The 14,860-nt window shown below is 43.3% G+C and overlaps 1 long non-coding RNA gene across 1 annotated transcript in view; it reads right to left on the bottom strand.

Moving 5' to 3' along the window:
• Positions 1-7,032, bottom strand: part of LOC148056946 (uncharacterized) — an 84,295-nt gene extending 77,263 nt beyond the window's left edge. The window contains exon 1 of the long non-coding RNA XR_015702207.1: positions 6,922-7,032. This is a non-coding gene — a long non-coding RNA (uncharacterized LOC148056946). The remainder of the gene's footprint in view (positions 1-6,921) is intronic.
• Positions 7,033-14,860: the final 7,828 nt, after the last annotated feature.

The raw sequence follows: 14,860 nt of genomic DNA, 5'->3' as shown, positions 1-14,860 counted from the left end.
CCTCAGTCTCCTCTTCTCCAGGCTGAACAGACCAAGTGACTTCAGCCGCTCCTCATATAGATTCCTCTCTAGACCCTTCACCATCTTTGTGGCTCTCCTCTGGGCACTCTCTAGTAGCTTCATATCCTTTTTGTACTGTGGCACCCAAAACTGCACACAGTGCTCAAGATGAGGCCGCACCAGTGCGGAGTAGAGCAGGACAATCACCCCCCTCAACTGGCTGGCAATGCAGTGCTTGATGCACCCCAGGACACGGTTGGCCCTCCTGCCTGCCAGGGCTCACTGTTGGCTCATGTTAAATCTGGATCTGAATGGTCACACTGGGACCAGCCAAAAGCAACTCTTCACACTCACTCCTCCAGTTACTAGCATCCAAGTCCTCCATGTACTAGCATTACAAGTCCTGTGTTTAAGGTCATGCTAGCATCAATCATTCTCCCACTTTCACAAGCTGGAGAGAGAACGAGAATAGGTAGCTTTGCGAGCAGCAGAATTTCCCGTTTCCTACAGTTTAAGTGAAATGGGTGCAGGTATGACATACTGCTTTGCATGTAGGGGAAGGAGAAGAAAGCTACCAAACTTCCCAAGCTTTGTCTTCTTAGGAAGAGAGGAAAAAGCAAAACTCACATGCAAGACTTCATATAGTTTCTCAAATGCATAATTCACTTCATATTTTTATGAAGAAACCTCAGTCTGGTACATGAATTAAGATAATTGTTAAACCTGGATAAAGAAATTAGATTGGCTTAAAATTTAGGTAATTTCTATGTAGTCTTGGGGAAACAATCATTCCATAAAGAATTTCAAATCTCTTTGCAATTATTCAAAGAATTAAGAGGGCCAGACTGGATTTATTTATTACAGAAGATCCAAAAGCTCTTTAATACCTTCCCAGAAACCAAGTATCAAAAATTTTTAAAAAAGGCAAATGAAACATGTCTAACAGTATGAAATAATCCTACTGACAAGTCAGCCATGAGTATTTGCAGTGTGGGTTATTAACGTGCAATTTGAGATATCAGTACTTCAAAATGAAACATAAGAGACTTCCAGACCTCATGTTTTTGGGGTATGGGGACAATGCAGACTCTCACAGTTGGGTAGATGCTACCAGCAGCAAGGTCTCTCCTTGACCTGAAAGTATGAAAATAAATTATTTTCTCTCCCCCCACCCCTGCAGCAGCACACAATATTCCACATCCATGCCCTAAGCAAGCACTGGCAGCAACATATTTTAAGCTCTGAAGTACTAAAGCTGTTTTACTCATAATGTAATTCACAAAAGCAGCCTCCAGGGCTGCTGACCACACACACACTTTGCACTCCTCCACAATGCAAACACTTTAGACAGACAAAAACTCCCTGGGTCACTGGCAGACTAGTCAGGGTAGGGTTGACTTTTGGATATTGAAATATTATTGTCCTTCTGTGCCATATAAACTCAGAATGACTTTTATAAATAGGACAGAGTGTAGGATTTAAGAGTATCCAGATGGATGTCTTCAATTTCTTTTTTTCCTTTTACACAAACACAGCAGTCATCAAAAATAAGTGGCCTGTCAGGATTTAGATACTGCCAATTGCCACTACAGACCTCTCTATTAGGCAGTACAGGTTGTCCTAATCTTCATGGCAGCCAACATAAACCAACCAATATTGGGCCATGCAAATTTCTAGAGGCAAGAAAACTTCCTGGAGTCCGAGACATTCATGTGTGGGAGAGGAGCCTAGCCAGCGGGACAGAAACCGCAGAGGAATAGACTTTCATTATAAGGTTTCCCATGCTTCTGAGGTGTTAGAGCAAGTAATAAATAAAGAACTGAAGCTTTTCGCTTTTTCTGTCAGTGTTCACACTTCTGGTTCACTGGGAAGCACCAGGAAAAACAAGCAACACAAATGCGACCATGAACACAAAACCTTGTTATTGAGTCATTTATCAGTGTGAAGGCACAGCGCAATGGATTATGGCCATTAAGGAAGATTGAACTTGGATGATTTTTAATCATGAGTGAGAGTTGGAAATTAGTCTTATCTTACCTGGGCTGCCAGAAAGATGAATGCATAGTTCCAGATTTGCCAGAAAAACATGCCAAAAAGTGTGGTAGTTCTTATGCAAACCACGATTTCACATGAAAAGTAGCTAAGCAACTTGAGAAAAAGCCAGGCCATGTCATATAGCTGCCAAAGGTAAATGAGAGTGTTTAAAGAGCAGGTATGAGAATTAATAGATATGATGAAATTATATTTTTGTAAGTGCTGCCTGCAAACTTCTTTTGCTCAGTGTAACACAGGAGCATTCAAACCCCGGGGACATTTGCTTCATGATCAGAGTACCTGTGGGCAGCGCAAAAGCACCAGTTCAGCATACAAGATCCTGTGCTCCCGAATTGGAAACAGCAATTTTCCTACAAAAATTCCAGGTACCTAAAACATGGCACGCTGTCACACACTGGGAGATGACGCACTTTCACTGCATCTACCTGCAGCGCTGCAGTGTGAGCTGCAATCCCTCACCACACTATAGCAGAGGGCAGCCCCTCTGAATAATTCAGTTGTTCAACCCCCATATTAAGAACAACTCCTAAATCTGACGGACCATAGCTAAAGGTCTGACAGTTTAATGGTGACCCAGCAGTCCCTCCCCTCACACCTCTTCCTGCAGACAGCATGCAGCACCCCGAGACCTCTCTGGTCTCTGAACAATGGTTGAACTGTTTGCAATCAGGTGTTTTGCATATTGCATAAGGCAATTACTTGACACTCTTTGCTTTAGAAAAATCTTCTGGAGATACTTTAGCTCCACAAAAAAAAACCCCTTCGATATTTCCCACAGGACCAGCCAATTAGCAATCTTTGTATCCTGCAATGCACATCTTTTCTCTGCTGCTAACACTCAGTTTCTTCAGGCAAGACTGCCAGTAAAATTATACAAGAGGCTGTCATTCAACAATTGAGACCTCTCTAATGACAAAGGCCCTGACACTTAAATGCACGCAAGTTCTTAATATGCACAATAATCAACAGACTTAATTGCCCACAAATATTTGAACATCTGGACTCAGACAGTTGCACGAGGCACTAAGCCCCAGCGACTTCTGTGCAGTCAGGCACTGCCACTGCCTATTGCGCTCCAAACGTTTTCTCCTGTAACCACGCCAAATACCGCATGGCTCTGCGGTAAGAAATAACTAACAAGCTCCTGTCATGCCTATCAAAAAGCCAAGTGGTGTTACTAAACATGAGAACTGGAGTTGTATTTGAATTGGTCTTTGCTCTTGTTAGCCAGGCACGTCAGCCAGTAACAACTTGTTTTTCTATTAGCAATTACATTCAGTTACACGATAAATAATCTAAATTAGAAACCTACTGCTTTGTCTAGACCAGCTCATTCCTTCAGAACTTCAAGATCATACCAGGAAAGAAAAAAAAAAAAAAAAAAGGCAGAAAACCAAAACAAAAACCAGAGAGAGACTGCGTTCATTCACTGTGCCAACACCAAGCAAAAGCTAACAAAAAGAAACCAGTCATAAACGCTTGCACTGGATTAATGTCTAAAAATCTTTTAAAAATAAGCTATCAATCACATTTGTCTAGATTTGTGCTGAGACTTTATCAATGCCATCAACTGGCTTTCTCACTTGTCTTCTCTTCTGTATATATTTTTAAGCTTTTATTGTTAGGTGATTTCCTGATTGAATTCAAAGACCTCATGGAACAGCATATTAGCATATCTTGAATATAAATGCAGACTCTGTTATGGGATTCAATTTCTCTCTGAATTTTAATTCCAAAGCTGTTCTTTTCCACATTGTTCATATGAGTAATCAGAATTTTAATCTTTTTCATGCACCTCTGGGTGTATTGTGAGATGGGACAGCAGAAAATACAGTCAAAGGAAGCGAGAACTTTTTCAGTTCCTCCTCAAGACCACATGGGCCGCACAGGCAGCATTTTCCATACAGCTTCTTGCTGCAAACGGGGTTTTAATGACCACGAGCGCAGATACTACACAGTGACACCCAGAAATGTGTGTTGGCAATTCATTCTGGCTATACATTCAGCATGCAGTGCAAGTAGTGAAACCCTAAAGTTGTTTGCATGCCTCTTCATCCAAGTGACCTGAACCATCACAAACCAACTAGTCACAGCAGAGGTCAACAATGGCTTTAGTTATATACAAGCTACGCCATCACGAGCGCTACGCCATCACGAGCGCTACGCCATCACGAGCGCTACGCCATCACGAGCGCTACGCCATCACGAGCGCTACGCCATCACGAGCGCTACGCCATCACGAGCGCTACGCCATCACGAGCGCTACGCCATCACGAGCGCTACGCCATCACGAGCGCTACGCCATCACGAGCGCTACGCCATCACTGCCTCCCCCGTCTGCAGAAAGTGTCTGGGAAAAGATGGTGATGGATGGGACTGGGAAATAATTATTCATATGAGATGTATCAGATCATGAGGAGTCAAGGAAAGGAAAGGGCCAAGAAGCAGGGAGAGGAAAGGACCAGAGAACAGGGCTTGGGCAAAAGCCTGGGGATGAGAAGAAGGTGGGTGTGAGCAAGTGGAGAGGTTCAAAGCGGGCAGTGAAGCATGAACAGCAGAAGGTGGAAGAGCGTCGGAGTCAGGAGAACATTAGCATGGAAAACTGAGGAGCAGTGAAGGCAAATGGCTGCTAAAGGGGCAGGCACCATCTTCACATGGACTTTAATGGGTTCCTCACCAAGGACTATGCACAGAGCCTGTAGCAATCATCCTCCTTCCACTGACTCTGGACCTACATGCACAGGCAAGGACTTTTCAGAGGAATTAGGTATTCAAGTCCCATTACATCTCCAGTTGATGTTATCTCCCTTGAACATTGCAGTCTCCAGCCCTCAGGAAAAAACAATTACTAGTTATGAATTTGCCATTTCTGATCATCCCTGAAGCGTATTAACCCAGAACAGAGGAAGAGGAGAGACAGGCTTCGCTGCTACCTGGTGGGAGGTTTCTCCCTTCACAGGTGTAAGCTGATCAGTGGCCAGCTAGCAAAGTCATTTTAACTAAAACTGACTCTTTCAGTCAAGTGAATCAAAATCCAATACAAACACAAATCAATTTCCTCAGTGTGATACCAGTCATTTAGCACTTTAAACACAAAAAAATGTTATCAAGAAAATAGGAGGCAGAAATTCTAATCGTATTTTCTTTTTGTTTTCCTTTGGGGTAAGAAAGAACAGTCATAAATGCATTCATTACTTTTTCATCAAATCTGTATCTAAGGGGTATAGATTTCAGTGGGAAAGCATTTCTAGGAAAGAAAATGAGAAAATATGAGAAGAGCTCTTGTTTCTAGATTTATTTGAAGCTCTAATACTAAGAAAAAGTTTCCCTCCTGAGCATTACTTACTACACCCAGTTCACCATTGATTAGACAGCACTGCACTCCAGCCCAAAGTTCCCCATCCTAGCCAAAATATTAACTTATTTCATGGCACACAGAATTCAAAATTTGTTAGGACTTTGGTTCCTGGTGCTTATTGCCCAAGTTTCTGAGACAAGTCACTGTCTTAGCCCCCAAAAAAAAAACCCACCACCCAGATAAATCACATAAGCTACATCATTCCTTATACACGTTTAAAGCAAAAACTCAGGTATGCCATTTATCTATCATTTCACATGCACAGAGGGCATGGAAGGAAAGGATTTGCAGATTCCGTTTCCTTTAGGAAACTCTTCAGACATCATCCCCAGCCTCAAGCAACCTGCTGCACAGATAAGTCTTTAAGGAGAGCAGGTCAGTGAGGCCAGCATCCATCACTGTTGGCATTTGCAGGGCTAAAATCCTTCAGACTGATTGCACCAGCTTGACAAATCTGGGAAACTGGGATCAGCAGCGAAGCAGGGTTTGAAGCACTGCATGCTCAGTGTTGACTGCACATCAGCAGCTGTTTGCACTGCTTGTGAGATTTGGGTGGGCTCCAAGAAAGCAACAGCTGAATAAAATAAACTACCAAATTCAGAAAAATAGCTGCCCCAGAGCCCAGTGAATCCTGTCCCATGGTGGTAGGAACTAGAGGTTTAAAGGAAAACAGGGCATATCTAAGGATCCTTTAACTGGGATACCCAGGGGCTAGTGATTTTACACATTGATTGAAAAAACAGTTCCTTTGATTGGCTTTCAACTTGCTCCTAGGAAATTATGCTCCTATCCTGCTGGATCTTTTACCCAGCCTGGCGATGCTATATTTCCCTCTGCTACCTACTGCCTGAAGCTACTTACTTCCCAAGGGATTTCCTGGGTAAAGGAACAATCAGGTGGAGAGGTCATTTCAGAGAGCTACAACACAGCAGGCCTGAAAGCAAAGACAATTTGGCAAACCACTATTGCAAATTTTTAACTGAAGTCACATTTAAAGACTCTAATGAGGGACCACAGCACTGTTAGAGCCAGAGTTCAACAAATGAGATGCACTGTGATTATCTCTGTTCTGTAGATAATCTTTACAATCTAGAATTTAAATGAGTAAATGGTCAGGTGGCTGGTAAAAACAGGAGCTTGCAAAATAATAGGGTGGACATTCATATCTATATAGGCTACCAAGGCCAAAAATAGAGAGCAGCTCAGTCAGAAATGTGACAACATAAGTAGATTGGTCTGTTTGTCCTTTGTGGATTCAGCACAAAAACTGTCTCAGTACGATGCCAACTGCCTCTTTTGGGATGCTGCCTGTACCCGGCTCTGTGCTTCTGCCTCAAAATGCACTTGTGCAAGTCACCTTTGGAAAAGGAATTAAACACTGTTCTGCAGCTTCCCGCTGGAGTCCTTAACACAGCAGAAAACATCCAGCAAGCAGAGGACAGAGGACCCCAGCATACAGAAAGCAGCCAAACAAGCCAAAAATCTGATCCGTAACGCAGGGAGCTTACCCTCCTCCAGACCGCGTGCCTTCCTCTGCCAGCAAGCAGCTCTATCCCTGGCCTGCAGGTGATGGTCCAGCCAGAGCTGCCCTAGAAGCTACTTGCCTGAGCCCTTCCAAGCCCACTTCAGCCAAATGAAGCTGGGCTAGCAGCCAGCCTTTAAGCAGCAGGTCTTCGTTAACCTGATTGATTTTGCCTGAAGCAATTAAGGAGGGCTGACACAAGTCATTCCTATGGGAGGGACAGCAAGAGCAGAGGTTCCCCCAGGGAGCACTTCTGTGAGGGCACGTCCACCACTCCAAAGTGTTGGACAGTGCAACAAACACAAGCTCTCTCCTGTGAACCCTGACTATGACTTTGCTCTCCACTGCCTGTGCCACCAATGCCACTTCCTAAAGGAGACTGCTGGAAGATGAGAAATAAAATGTGGCAAGTTTTGGTAATAATCTGATGACTTTTTCAATAGCACCAAATCTTGCTGTAAACATTCACTATTGCAGTACACGTGGGCCAATACCTTCCTTTCCTCTCACTGCAGCCTGCTGGGAACTGGAAATTGTTTTTGTTGGGATCAAGCAAGCCCTGGGATAGCAGTAACTGCAAAATCTGGTGCAAGTCCTTTTAACTTATTAGGCTTAAAATAGCTACTAATCCCCCAGTTGCAGTGGCTGAAGGGGATGAATAAGGAATCGGACTCCCGCAGAGCTCAGCCATCCTGTTGTGAAGAGTCTGCAGCACCGGCAGCCGCAGCACTGACAGGGCAACCCAGGGATGCCAGCAGTGACGCACCCGGCCAGCGCTTACCAAGACATGGGCCAATGCTATAAAAGCACATAATTTACTACCTCATTAACCCTAAAAGAGGTTAGTCTAAAACATAAGCAGTGTGCCCAGGTGGCCAAGAAGGCCAATGGCATCCTGGCTTATATCAGGAATAGCGTGGCCAGCAGGACCAGGGAGGTGATGGTGCCCCTGTACTGGGCACTGGTGAAGCCGCACCTTGAATCCTGTGTTCAGTTTTGGGCCCCTCACTCCAAGAAGGACATGGAGGTGCTGGAGCACATTCAAAGAAGGGCAACAAAGCTGGTGAAGGGTCTAGAGCACAAGCCTTGTGAGGAGCTGCTGAGGGAGCTGGGGTTGTTCAGCCTGGAGAAGAGGAGGCTGAGGGGAGACCTTATTGCTCTCTACAACTACCTGAAAGGAGGCTGGAGCCGGGCGGGTCAGTCTCTTCTCCCAAGTAACAAGTGATAGCACAAGAAGAAATGGCCTCAAGCTGCACCAGGAGAGGTTTGGATTGGATATTAGGAAAAATGTCTTCACCAAAAGGGTTGCCAAGCATTGGCACAGGCTGCCCAGGGCAGTGGTTGAGTCCCCATCCCTGGAGGTATCTAAAAGATGTGCAGATGTGGTGCTTAGGGACATGGTTTAGTGGTGGACTTGGCAGTGCTAGGTTAATGGTTGGACTTGATGATCTTAAACGTCTTTTCCAACTTAAATTATTCTGTGATTCTATAACCATTGGGGAAGCTGTACTAAAAGGATGCTGGGGTGTACTATTTTTCCAGTTCCCTAAAGGGAGGAGGAATGCTGCCTAGGAATGGTTTGAATGCTGAAATTCAGTAGTTTTCTGATCTGGGGTTTGATTTATCCCTCTGTGTGTTGAGAGGTAATTCTGCCTAGCATAGGGGAGCTGGCTAAGTTTTAGCTGTTATTAGGATGGGTTTCCCTTTAGAAATCATCTCCCAGAATGAAGTACAGCTAATTGGAGGGATAAAACTTCAGCATCATATCAAGGAGATGGGACTGTTGTGAAACAGAGCAGTGCTGTCAAGATTTACTGGCCACGTTGCCAGTTTCATTAGGAAAAAACAAGAGGAATTGTCATTTAGACAAAACCAACTGTGTCCCCAATGTGTTTGAAATATGCTGAGGATGGAACAAATGCGCTTTTGGGACAGGGCCCTGGGATAGGGTTACTCTACATGTAGGAAACATGCTGATCAGTCTGGAGTCACCTCAGTTTCACCAGGGTAACACTAATGGATCTTGTTCCCCATATCCTCCTGGCTGAAAACCTAGTTTCTGACTCTAAACTCAGTAAGCTGGTTGTCCTTCTTATTACTAATAATCATATTTCTTTACAGCAGTGATCCAGCAAGAGTGCGCACATGAGCGTCTAAATAAGCATCTGGCTGATACACAGAGGGCAAGGAGAAGAACTGGTGAGCAGTATTACTGGCACCACGGCAGCAAAGGGAAAGCAGGCGAGTCCAATCTTTAAAGTTCTCCAGATGGCCAAAAGTCCCAGTTTTGTCAATTCATGCAATGCTTTGCTGCAGGAATCCTTGCCCAGCTCCTTGCTGCAGTTCCCCATCCTGCTCACAGCCAAAGGTGAAGGGACAGGGATACTTGGGGTCCTGCAGTCTCCTTGACTTTCCAGTCCTCCACTTTGTGCTTCTTGTGCTTTCCTCCAAGCTAGCCTGTGTGGTCCTAATGCCACCTCTACCTTCCTGTGCCAAACAAGCGCCATCCTTGTCTGCAGTTTGTACACTGCTCCTGACCTACGGCACTGGTTCCCAACACTAGTCTCTGCTCCTGGCCACAGATTTGTGAGCAGCACAAGTGCCTATTTGATGGAAGGAGTAGGAAGGAGTTGGTGGGGGAAATGTGAGGCTACACAAAGCAAAGCTCAACTTTTTTTTTCCTTTTGGAAACTTAAATATTTGGAAGAATGGGATTATCCTGCCTAAAGTAGGATTTGAATACAATAAAAAAATGTTCATTGTTTCGGTCCTTTTCTTTGCTTCTCATTTGTAGTGAGTGACTTCACCCCACCAACCACCATACTGGCTCTTCTAAGTATATCTTTTCCTCTCTAATGTCATTTGTCCCACATTTCCCATCGAGTGAGATATCACTTCAGTTGTCTTCCTACAGGAAGACAACAGGTTAGTCTAGCACAATCTACCTTTTGCCGTCCATCACAGTGGGTTTTACCCTGGTTTTTATTTCCCTTGATGTCACTATCTTGTGGAGTGCCAAGGTCAGACCAAGTAGGCTACAACCACCCACATCACTTTTTCCCTTTCCTAAATAAAAGGACTCAAGTACTGTATTGGCTATTCTCCAGTTATACTGTACCATCCCTGATTTGAGAAAATTCATGAAAGTCCTTGGTACCAGACTTAAAGTTGGCGATTCACTTGGCTATCCCGTCTCTCTCTCTCTCTCAAGTCTAATTGAGCCTGAGTTGAGCAAGGTCTCCTTTCAAGTCATGGTCTCGTTCTGACTCTCAATATCTGTTTTTTATTGCTGATCAGTTCCCTTTACTGCCCATATAACTCTTTACTTACTCCTAATAGTCTTTCCAAGACGGCTATTCAGTCGCTGCAAAAAAACCTTTTGCTTGTGACAGAAATGTTAAGTCGTTTTTGTACCTTTGGCTTCCAAAGCTCCATGTCTCCTCCACACTGAACCCACCTCAGCTCTACTTCACTCTTCCCTCCAGATGATTCCACTGCTTCCCTTCATTTCTCAAAGTTTGCCCTTAAAAGAAAAGACAAACCTCTATTTTCTTCTCCTCCTACTTTATTTCACCAGTTCATATCCACCAGGTTATTTGTTCTGATCAGCTCTTCTACAATGTTACCTTAACCAAAGTGGAATCTAAAAAAATTGCCTCCACTTGTCATTGCTTCAGTGGCTGGTGAAGGTATCTGCCAGCTTCCTCTCTGCAAACACCTGGCTAGTCACTAACAGCCATGCACGGACTGCTGTTGTTGGGTGATGTTCACCCTCTCTCTCCTTCTAGCAAGGCACAGGCAAGTGGTATCACTTGTTTGATGGTCACTAGTTGCTGATCATTGCATAAAATCAGGTTATACCAGTTTTCCCTGCATAAGCTCATGGTGGATCATCAGCTGTTTTCCTCAGTCATTCTTCAGTGTGCTCATCGCTATTAAAAACAACCCTGAATTGCTCACCATGGACCAGCCCTCCACAGCTAACCAGCCAGCCCACCACGGAGGGGCCACCAGCCCATCAGCTCTTCCTGGCACTGCTGATGTTGCTTCAGCTGAACCGTCTTACCTTGGCTGGGGAGGGCGTAAAGACAAAAAGGCAACAAAATAAAACCCAAAAATGTCTTTCTCATTTGAACTGCCAAAACATCATGAGACTGTGGCACATTGGGGACCATCACCTCATACATCACAATCAGAGATGTTGGGAAACCCTCTGCAGCTGTTAAATCAAAACTACACACAGCAGCTTAATTTTGAGGCACAAGGCAATGCATGTGGTGCCTCTGAAAATATAATCTCACACAAAAACTGTTGCTAGGATATCCCCAGAAATCAAGGGACTGAGGGAGTGGTTTTCAGAGGAAGCAAACTCATTTAGCAGAGGCGTGGAGGGCTGTTTAACCTTGTAACCAAAATGAAGCACAACTGATAGAGAAACTGCTGTTCCAGAAGAGGCTTTGGGACGACTTTCATCAGAACTTGCTGGGAATCAGGTGTGCATCTGCCCTTCATAATATGGAAATCACATGTCTAATTTCCTGCCTATTGAGTTAAAAGCTGCCTCTTGATTTTATGTGATGCTATCTAGAAGACGTTATTTCATTTAAGCGCATTCTCTTTCATCCACATGCATTTTTACTGCAGTCACTATTTATTTTCTCCTAACTCATCTTCTGCATTAACATCATCTTTGCCAGGTGGAATTGAAGCAATAATTCATTCTGAGTTAGGTTCCAGGAAGGACACGTGGCCTGGGTATCTGCTGAGGCTTTGGAAATTGATTTCTTGGCTTGCAATAGGCACTAAATTCTCCTTATAAACCACTGAGGATCTTCTTATAGGATGTGAATGGCTGGTGTCACAGCAGGTACAGTTTGCCTGATAAACATAATCACTCTCAGAGTTGGACGGCATGGCCATTTGGACAGGAATCACCAAGTCAGGTTATTTGTTGATTTTCTGAGCTCAGGCTGTGTGCTTTGGAGGCAAAGTGTGAACAGGCAGAATGGGAATAGCTTTTTCTTATGGCCAAGGGATGGAGGAAGGAGGATGGGGGAAGGAAGGAAAAAGAAATCAACTATCAACTCTTTTCACATAATATTTATGAAAAATCCAGCTTAGGAGATAAGTCTTTGATATGTAGGTTGCCTTACCTGGAGACTTGCAAGATCCCCAACGCATTACATGTTCTTTTCGAAACTCAGTTGAAGCCATTTTTATTCATGATGAGGCTCATCAAAGAGAAGCGTGGGTGACCCGTCAGATAAACTGGAGTTTCCCTTTGAATATTATGAATGTAAATAGATAAAGCCAATTAAGTTTCATGGATTAATTTCCCAAGTTGCCGGATAAACTGGCAGATATTGTTAGCCAGCTAAGCTTGAATGATGTGGTTTCCATTAACCAGATCTTCAAAAAAGGCTTTTATTGTAGGAAAGACAGCATTTGCCACCTGAGCTGAATCTTTTTTAATGTTTAGAGTAAAAACTTATTTTTTAGTAGCTTATAATTCTATTGCAAAATATGTTTGGGACAACTACAGAGTGAAGGTCTCATCTTCAGAGAGATGACCGGGGTTTAGTTGCTTAAAACTGAGAAGGGTGAGTTTGCTCGTGTTAATTTGAGCAACAACAAAGTAAATCAAGAAAATAAAATTCCCTAATGAACAGCTCAAAAAATGCTGTCTGGTTTCTAAAATTGAAATATGGCAAATCTTCATCCCTTGATGAGATATAACTATTTTGAAGGTAGTACTTCCATAAAAAGAGAGAAAATAATCAAAGTAAAAAATGGCTTCAGAATATATCTGCACTTCATAGCTTTTTGGGTAACTTGTTCAACTCCTTTGGCTTAAACATTTACCAGATACGTACATTTCAAGAACTGATCAATTTCCCTTTGCAATATCATTTTACATTTTCATTTCATCTTAAATCAAAATTATCTTTCCCATTTTAAAATCATACTTTATTTTGATTTATCTGCTCCTAACTGAGGACGTCGATCTCTACTTTCCTGCAGAGATACAGAGTTCTTCTGCCCATGCTACTGGTGCCAATTTAGCTAGAAATCCTGCCTCACAAGGACACATTTGTCCTACTGGTTTCAGCTCAGGAGTATCAAAAGAAAATGTTTATCTCTGAACTAGGAAGAACTAGAAATGGAGAGAAAGTGAGTGCTCAAAGAGAAATGCCAGGAGACATCTTCTCAGGGGGAGACGGGCTGAGCTTCGCAACGGGTGACTTCAGCTGGTGAAAAGCCAAGCTCACGGTATGGCTCCCACCTCCCTCCTAAAGCCGTTGGGAGGTTTTCCCCTCCATTGGCACTCATCTCTCTCCACTGCCAAAAAATCAGGTGTAGACAACCAGCTGATGGGCAAAGTTGGAAGAGACATTTCCAGGCACTAGAAATGATCCATGGTGCCCCCATGAGGCAGAAAAAAGGTTTCTGGCCGTAGCTTAACTGCTGATTTCCTCTAGCTTGATAAATTAGCATTTGTTTTAATGTCCATCCTAACTCTAAACAAATACTAGTAACCTGAGTAACTCATACTGTGCATTGCTTGCTTTGAAAGCTATTGCAGTGTCATTCCTGGGAAGAATTTTAATCTTAAACTATGAATACATGTCTTCAGCCACAACTCCAGATCCATGTAGACTTCTGCCTGAAAATTTCCTTCTGCCAGAAAACAATCAATATTCTGATTCATTAACAAGAAACCCAGAAAAATCCTTCTAGGTGATATTTCTAGTCACTGGAAAACATGCACTGCAAGCTTTTAAAATATCTATGTCTATAGCTATTTATCTCTGTACATACATGTATTTATATAGTGCTGTTAATGCTTAGGGAAAGATTCACTGGTATCTGCTGGCTGCAGTGGAACTTTCTCATCACTTTATGTTGCTGCAGGAATTAAAATCAATTGAAAGCCTTTACATGAGTTAGTGTTATCTTCAGCACCTAATATAGTGCTTACTCCTGCCAGTTACTAAGTGATGCGATGACAGTATGCAACAGCCATACAGTTAAAGTATTTCAGTGTCTGTATCTCTAAATGTTAATGATGTGAAAGGCACTTCAGATTCCTGAGCTATGTGTTTCTTACCATTTCATAGATTTCTCTTAAATATAAATGCCAGCTGAAACTTTCCTGAGTTTATAATTCTTGGGTATGAAGTACTTACTGCACTCCATAATTTTATCTTTTTTCTGTGTTTCTTGCTGCATTTTCTTACACAAGAAAGGAAACTTCAGGCTTTACCTAGGAAAGCCTGAATACACATCGTTACCAGAACAAACTCACCAAAAACATCTTTACTGAAGGAGACAAAAACCAAATGGGAATTATAAGACTAAACAGTTCTGAGAGTAAAAATTTCCAGACCCTTCCTGTTCATTGTTAATGACTTGCACGTTGTTAAAACCCAGCATCGATGGGTTCTTTATAGAGGAGGGTATGAGAGAGGAAAGTCAGGACAAAACCCACAAGTGGAGAGGAGGTCTTGGCCATCCCATCAAATCACGGTTAGCAGATGAAGCGGCACGCGACACGTAGCAGGGAGGACGGTTATGTCTCATGTTCTGCCCTCTCCCGCACTTTCAGGAGAGTTCATAATGGGCTGATTGAGGGAGAGGGACTGATCTCTCCTGCATGCCAGATGATAGTACTAAATATGCCCATTGTTAAAGATACGAAGATTTTCAACAATCAGGCAGTATCCCAAGAAATTTCCGATGTGCCCACACAGACGTTCATCTTTTCGCTGATTAGACAGCTGCTGCAGAATGAAAGATTTCTCAGCACTGCGTGCCCTTCTCCTCAAACGTAAGGTTCAGGAAGCAAGAAGAATGCCTAATGCTTATGTTGCAAGGCACTGAGGATGAAATAGGGTCAGTAGCCAAGAGCCACCTCAAAAGCAGGC

This window comes from Nipponia nippon, unplaced genomic scaffold (assembly GCF_047370975.1).
Source record: "Nipponia nippon isolate SJK-2023a ecotype South Korea unplaced genomic scaffold, ASM4737097v1 scaffold_11, whole genome shotgun sequence".
NCBI classification, from domain to species: domain Eukaryota; kingdom Metazoa; phylum Chordata; class Aves; order Pelecaniformes; family Threskiornithidae; genus Nipponia; species Nipponia nippon.
Note: the sequence above shows the minus strand (reverse complement) of the source record. Positions and strands in the feature narration are given on the sequence as shown.